The following is an 8,617-nucleotide window of genomic DNA, read 5'->3' as shown; positions in this document are numbered from 1 at the left end:
GGTTTTCCTGTGTGTTATGTTTTCCCTGTTCTTTATATGTTCTTTATATGGACTTGATGATGATGCACATCTATTTGATCCTGGAACGGAGAGTTCCTTTTTTTTTCTGTGTTTTTTATCAGCTGGCAGGACGTTGTTTTTAATTGCTTTTTAGCTTCGTGCTGTTGCTGTTACTGTCAGCGATACGGCAGCAGGTCGAGGATGACACGGTCGAAGTGGGCTTTGACATTCATGCATCTTCTTCATGGGCCGTTCAATACTTGCCTTGGGTTGGGCCACATCACTCACTCTTAGTCTCTACGCACCGTTGACGCCTCCCGAGTGAAACTTAGCATGTGTTTGGGTACAGGGATGAGATGGGTTGAGATAGAGCCAACCCATCCCTGATCATGTTTGGTTGGTGGATGGGTGGGATGAGTTAGACCCAGAAGAGGAGTATTTCCTCCAGATCTAGATCCAACCCATCTCACCAAAACGGTAGGACGGATTCATCCCAGGACGACCATAACGCATAGAGGGATGTTTATTTTATTTATTAAATTTATTTAAAATATATTACTTGTATAAATATACATTCAATTACGTTAGGTTATTCACATATTAATCCTAGTATTTAATATTTTATTTTGGATATGAGAGGTAACCTTTATCCCATCTCATTCATTCAACCAAACAAAAAACAGGTCCAACCCATCTCATCTCATCCCTTCCACCAAACAAAAAACAGGGTCACCAAACAAAAAAACAGATCCAACCCATCCCATCTCATCACTTCCACCAAACAAAAAACAGGGTCCAACTCATCTATCCAACCAAACAGAAAAATAGAACCAACTCATCCTACAATCCAGGGATAAAGCCAACCCAATCCACCTCATCCACGAACCAAACGCATCCTAGTTAGGCTGTGGCTGTACCTGTACGTGGAAAACAAAGCGATCAATTAGCATATAATTAATATAGCTAAGATCTTTAAAAAAACATGATTAATATGGTTTTTAAAATCAACCTTCCTATATTATTTTAAAAGAAATATTGTTTAGCAGTTCTAAAAATACACGCATGTGAAAAGAAAAAGATAATGGAAGTTGGGAGAGAGGATGAAAGAACGCACCCTAAAGTCCACTCTTTTTTACTCGCTTGTTAATATGGCTCTAGATCAATTATTATTACTGACTTTAGTTCAAAAGTTAATTAAAGAGCCCCTCATCTTGTGCTATACTACTTTCTACCTAGAAGAGGCCTTCAACCACTCTGCCTCTGGTGCTACATTATTTCTTTTCTAATATATTAAACATAGACGCATTTATATACAAGTTTATAACTAAATCCTTTAATGTTTGAGTGAAAAATAGTAAAGCATAACTCTTTAGCGAGGCGAACCTGCATACGCAAAGAGTATATAGGGGACTCACCTAGGGTTCTGCTATCGATATGTAATGGATTCAGGTATACATGACCTAAGAGTGTAAGTAGGTATTGGCTTTGTATCTCTATATTGATGTAGTAGTAAACAAAACAAGATATATACTTGTGTTTTAGTAAGCTCTAACTTGAGGGCAGGGCGCTCCAACCGAACGTGATAGTATGGGCTAAAATACTTATTTTTAATCTTTAGACAGAACTCTAACCCCTCTTTCAGTAGAGCTATAGAAAAAAAATTAGTAAAAGCTTAGGGGGCTATATGGACCTAGAGCCAATAGTGGGGGCTCAAGACCCACCCCCTGGGCTCCTGACCCTATGCCAGATCCGTCGCTGCGAGGCCTATGACCTCAATCAATTTCCTAGCATAAGTGTGAATTTTGGGTGTGTGCCCACTTAAAATAAAAATAACAGATCTAATGATTTTGTTCTCTTCTTCCCAACAAACCTGTACCTGTCAAATAGTTTTTACACCTCTCTCTAAATATATGTCTATTTCCCTCATAATTATGCTTGTGACAATTAATGTCCTTAGTTTGTTTTCTAAAACAACCCTATTAGTGGTGACAACTCAACCTACTCCATTCTCATATATTTTTATATCTATTATGAATCTTTCTGAAACCTAACCTTTCAAGCATCTTGGTTGATTTTTTTATCTTCATGCATGATGCATTGATTGGGCTCAGGTGCAGCACTGCTGCTATGGTCTAAAACTCTGACAATTTTAAATTTAGCACGAGATCGACCCCTCTAATTATTTGGTAACACGGCTTTATATTGCTCAAGTTGGATCATATCCAACTGTTCCGAATTTGGCACAAATTAATCACATCAACACGCACTAATCCTCTCAAAAGTCAATAGGTCTACCTCTAGAATGCATGTATATCATGGTAGGAAGAACCCTAATTTATTCCGAGTAATAATGGGGATCCAAGATGTCATTATCCATCGTACTGGTGAGATGGGGAATACGTACTTGGATCATGCAGAAGGAGGCCTCGCTTTTCTTGACTTTTTTTCTTCAGAACAAGACTTGAGAAGGATGGAGCTGCATCCTGCTGGGATGATGAGCTGGTTGATTAGGAACAAAAGATTGTGAAGAGTTCATCTTTAGCAATTTAATTGCATGCCTCACAAAGATGGCACGTGTAAATATTACCCATGTTCATAGCAGCTTATTAACTGGACTCCTCTAAATACAGCTGGGTATAGCTATTGCATCTAAGGCCGCGTTCAGCTGTCCCTCCTACTTACCCATATTTTCTCGTTTTTTTGCGCGCACACTTTCGAAACTGTTAAACAGTGTTTTTTGCAAAAAAAATTCTATAGAAAAGTTTTTTTAATTTTTACAATTATTAATTAATTAATTATATACTAATCTATTACTACGTTTTTCATGTCGAATAAGTTATCCTAAAACGAACGCGGCCTAAGTAGGAGTGGAAGATGTGGCATATTTGCTTGGCTTTTTTAGCTCAATTGCTGCCTGAATCATCAAGATAATCCAACAAACACATGAAAAATGTTCAGAGGAAGACGCACCACCGTTCATGCATTCTGGTGATTACAATTAATGTCAGTGGGTGTACCAGGTAATTAGAATGTATGTTCTTATATGCTTCTTGAACACTAAGTTACAAAAACCAGTCCATATTCATGAATTAATTCTCTTATGCCAGTGGATTGTACCCGGCCGGCTGCTACATACAGCAGTGCTAAAAATACATGCTGAAACAGCTGTTCAGATGTGGAGAAAATGCTGTATGGATGGATGGATGATGGTGGTGCACACCTTCCAGCCTCTTCTCTAGGTCAGTTGTACCTAACAAAATGCTTTGGATTCTTGCATGAATTCTGCAGGAACTTGGTATGATGCTTTGCTCTCAGCTCATGGGAATTCCAGTGTGAGCACAACCTGCAATCTAATCTTTAGGCATGCTATTTCTGCTACTGGCCTCTATCTTTATCTTTATTTGATTCAGAACACATGCTTACAACGCAGATAATCTGTACTAACGACGAGAAATGAATTTACTGATGACCACTGGTTGGTTAGTACTGTTAGAACATGGTCATTGTCAAGTACACAACATGACCCTTGATGACCTGATCAACTGAGTTCTGACGATTCTCACATGAGGCCAGGGTCCTTGCAGAAATTTGCTTTCCCCTGCCAATAAGCACATCATAAATAGCTATGAAAGCGCGAAAAATAACCCGAATGCGCGATATTGTCAACAAAACCATCACCATTTTTTCCAAGGTTGAAGCTCTACGATCTACATAATCTGACCATGTCCATGTTAGACAGGGAGACTTTAGTGTCAACATGCATGTGCCAATAGCCATCTGAACTTTCAGCATGACAAGTACCCTTGCATGCTACCAACTCACAACCACACATGCAGGTAAGGACATTCTTCTAGTCAGAGAACCAAGAGACGTCCTACTCACTCCGTCCTAAAATACAAACATTTCTAAGTTATTTAGTACAGATTAAGGTTGAGAAAGAAAAGATTATTGTGCTTCTTATATAATAAATGATGAATGGATAGGGTCGAAGGACATGTGGGGATAAAATGGGAAAAAAAATTCAAATAAGAGCCGATTGATGAGACTATCAGTACCATGAATAGTACTATAAACACTGATATTTTGGTAGAAGTTTTAAATCATAGAGATGCTTATATTCTATAATAGAGTGAGTAATATATATGTGTGTGAATATACTATATAGTGGCCTGAACTATACTACTATCTACGGTGACATGAATAGATCTTTAGTTTGGCATATCATTTTCTGTCAAGCTGGTACCTGTGAAAGTGATATGAGGATGTAATCAATACAAACATGCTCAGAGCTAGGCCCTTTCTAGTTGCTACAGGTTTCAAAGTTCACATTGAGCCACTTGCAAACCTCTGCCTTCCCTAGATACCAAACATGCAAAAACAACTATGTTGTGTAGATGCCATATTTTTAAGCTAAAGTTGGGCAAGAATGAAAGATGACTTGCCAAGTGATGATGATTACAGTGAGATAGGGACAGAAGGCAGAACCTAGGACCAAGAGATGCATTATTGGCTAGGGCATCACTGATGGTATGGTAGTTCCTTATCTTGGATTCCCTTGCTGTGCAAAACAAAGTGCTCATGCACAAAAAGGAAAAAGGAAAAGGAAAAAAAAATGAAAGCAATGTTGTCATACAAAAACACAGTCAAAATGATGACTCTGTTTCTTAGTAATTTGCACAAATTTATCATACATGTGCTCACAAGTCTTGCATGCAAGCATATTGGTTTTGAACCTAGCTTGAAGCATCATAATTAAGCTTAATCCAAATGATGAGTCTGTATTGATTAGCTATCAATTAGCATCAAGCTTACGCTCATTGAACTAAACTAAACTGAAGCTAATTTTGCAAGTATAGAAACCCAGTGTCAAGTTCTAAAGGATAAATGAAAGGACCAGTACCAAAGTTTACCCTTTTTTTTCAGTCTTCAGTAAATACGAAACTTAGCTGAATTAGCTAGATTTTCTAGTGCAATAAGTCATCTGTTCCGTTGTTGACTTCACTTGTGATTTGGATGGCTCAGGCTAAGTGACAGGTCAGAGTGAGTTCATTACTTGCATATTAGTTGTTAATTATCATGAGAAGCTTCGTCAGATGACTGGTCACCACACAGATGAGATCATCAGTTTCCGAGTGTGACAAGCAGCAGCCACGCAAAAGTCCTCACAGGACTATTGAGTTACATGTACTAGCAGGAGCGGATTCAGCATTGGGCTACGGAGGCTCCAGTCCCCCTACACGCTGGATCTCTCTTAGAAAATAGGAAAGAGAGGAGGAAGAAGAAGAGAGGGCTAAAGAAAAAAAAGAAGTTAACTAGCCCCCCAACCTTTAAATCTTAGGTCCGCTCCTGTGCACCTGATAGCCAATAGATGAGTTTAAGCTAGCAAGAAAGACAATTCACTTATACTACTCAATTTCACAATAGAAGTGGATTATAACTATTCATTTGTTAACCATTGTGTTGATTTGTATGCACCGAACAGTTTGGATGTTATCAAACCAAAAGTTTAAACTTGCGAGAAAGGGTGGATAAATTACGATGTACTTATTCTATAAGTTTAAACTAAAAAGGTGAACTTATTCTAGGAATGGAGGAAGCACTTTAATAAAGAGTTTTACTGCTCCTTCGTTTTATAATTTAAGATGTTTAATTTTTTTTTGCTTGCAATGTTTGATTATTTGTCTTATTTAAAAAATTATGAAAATATCATTTATTTTGCTTGTGACTTACTTTATTATCAAAAGAACTTTAAGCACGACTTGTCATTTTTTTATATTTATACTATTTTTTTAAATAAGATGAAAGGTCAAACGTTACGAAAAAAATCAAACATATTATATTATGAAACAGAGGTATTATACGGTAAATAGGTGATGATGAGTTCATCGACCATATCTTAGTTGTTATAGATGAGTAAGCACCGTACACCTATGATATTATACAAGTTCATTTTGTCAAACTTCCGCGGTACGATCGATGATTACGAGCAACATTAAGGTATTATATAGACAAGTTGCTATCGTTAATTAACTAAAATCTAAGGAAAGAAGAGCAACGGAAGGCAATGCGAAGTCATGTTTGACTCGAATAGCACCAATATGTTTATGTTTAAACCATTTATTTCCGAACATAAAGTTAGAATGATTTTGATGACTAAAATGTTATTTTAGAAGCTAACATAACAAGAAAAAGCGCGTATCAGTTTTTTTTAAAGGCAACCAACATACCAAAATAAATAATCTCAGTAAATGTCTTCTTTTCTACTCTTTTTGTTTCATATTGTAAGATTATTTATTATATTAAGATTTATGTATTGAACACTATAATATATATATATATATATATATATATATATATATATATATATATATATATATATGTCTAAAATCATTACATACATATGAATCCAGAAATAAAATCTAACATGTAAAACAGATGTATACTAAGTAGTTGAACCATAGTTATTAAAGTCTACAATGAATTAAAATGTTATAAATTGAAAAATAAATTTAATGTAGTATTGCAAGAAATTCATATTAATTTTTTTTTGTAAATGTCCCACTATTTTCGAGCTCAGAAGCAGGCGTATTTATTGAAAAAAAAATGGGCCTTAACGGCAAACCTAAGAGAAAGATAGGATAGTAAAGATAACCTATTTTTAAAAAGAAAAATAAAACAACAAGGAAATGGTGGCATGTTTCAGTGAAAAATATATGAGATTGATCTATTGTGTATTAATTAAAAGGAATTGTCAATTTTCTATCTTTCAGGGGACTGAAAATTGTAGCGAATTTTCTTGTGCTTTCACGAAAATCTAGCCTCTCATATATTCTTTTGTGCATTTCGCTCAGCCAGGTAGCCAAATTGGTCGTAGATTTTGCCTAAATCATTTTCGTTTTAAATTATTGGAAGGTTCGTAGCCCTGCGTTGTTTTCCTAAAAATGGCAACATAAAAAAAGGAAAGAACCAATAAATGGCAACATAAATAAAAAGGGAAAGAACCAACGCACAACCATTCCTTCCAAAATTCAATCATGCGTATCAATTTAGGACCTGCCATTGAAATTGTTCGTGCATATGTTGGTTTCAACATGAATTTTGGAAGTCATAATAAATGTTAAAATAAATGAATTAAAATTTCCACATTAATTCAAGACTATTTATATGTGAAAATAAAAAAACCAATCACCGTTTATTTAATTTCTCTAAATACTAGCAGAATGCCCATACTTTGATTACGTTATACATGCACGCTGGAAGAAAATTAATATGACTGCATCACGAACTTTGATTTTAAAAATGACTGTATGCAGACATTTTTACTTATCTACTTAGGCCCTGTTTAGATCATTTAAAATGACAAAAGTTTTGGCATTTTGAAGTATTTTTTGGCAAAATAGATTTAAACTCTAGGGTAAGAAAATGACAACTTTGCATTTATCATTTGACAGTCTAGAGTAGCAAATTTCACTAAAAAATACATAGGGACACGAACCACCTCTCACTTTTGCCAAAGAAAAGGTAACTTTTGCATGCCTCTAGACACCAACTTGTAAAAATGCAATGCCAAAACTTTTGCCACCAAAATTTTTGTCATTTACCATTTGTAATTTTAAATCCTTTAAACAGGGCCTTAATAATCACCGAAAGTGATTAAAAAAAGTTGGGAACATAAATCCTTAAAATTATAGTAAAATCAAACCATACAATTGAAAATTCGATGCAACTACCCACTTATTTTTAGTTCAGGAAAGAAGTTGTCCCTCCTACCCTCTTCACCTATAAACCCTACTTTTAAAAAGCACGTATGATGACCCACGTGTTATTGATGGGTGTGGTTGTGATAAATAGTTGTCACCACCATGGTCTTTTTTTACACTGGTGTAGATGGTCATTATTATATCAAATTGTAAAACATTTTGTGATGTTTCCCATATTTGTCTGATAATAGATGGTATTTTTCACCAATATAAATTATATATATAATTAGAATTTATAAACATGGCATGTGGGATTATTTTACTATTACTTACCTAATTAACAGCCATGCGAGTTTCCAAATACAATAATTGCTATATCTTAATTAATGGTGTGTGAAATTATAAGTATCTATATATTACCTCCAGTAGTCTTATACAAGGAGGATATCTTTTAGCTTTTTTAAGAAAAAACCAAACAACATATTTACAAACAAAAAATAATTTATGAATAAAATATTTAAATATGTGTTCTTAGCTATCTGAAAGTAAAGACTAAGAAATAAACTACTATAAGAACACCAAAATCAAACTTTAAATTTAAAGTTAAAAATCTAAATTTTGGCTTATAAGAGTAAATCAAAGCGAAGAGACGAGGACAAACACCATCAACTACTATGGCCGTGTTTGATATATGAGGTGGTAAGTTAACTTATCCAGTGCGGAAAACATAGTAATAAATTAGTACATAATTAATTAATTATTAATTATTAAAAAAATAGAAAATAGATTAATATGAATTTTTAAAATAACTTTTCTATAGAAAATTTTTACAAAAAATACACCATTTAGCAGTTTGGGAAGCGTGCGCACGAAAAACGAGGAGGGCAAGTTAACAAACCAGCACGGCGAACGCGGCC

The sequence above is a fragment of the Oryza brachyantha genome, chromosome 4 (assembly GCF_000231095.2).
Source record: "Oryza brachyantha chromosome 4, ObraRS2, whole genome shotgun sequence".
NCBI classification, from domain to species: Eukaryota; Viridiplantae; Streptophyta; class Magnoliopsida; order Poales; family Poaceae; genus Oryza; species Oryza brachyantha.
The sequence above is the reverse complement of the archived record's forward strand: the minus strand, read 5'-3'. Positions refer to the sequence as shown.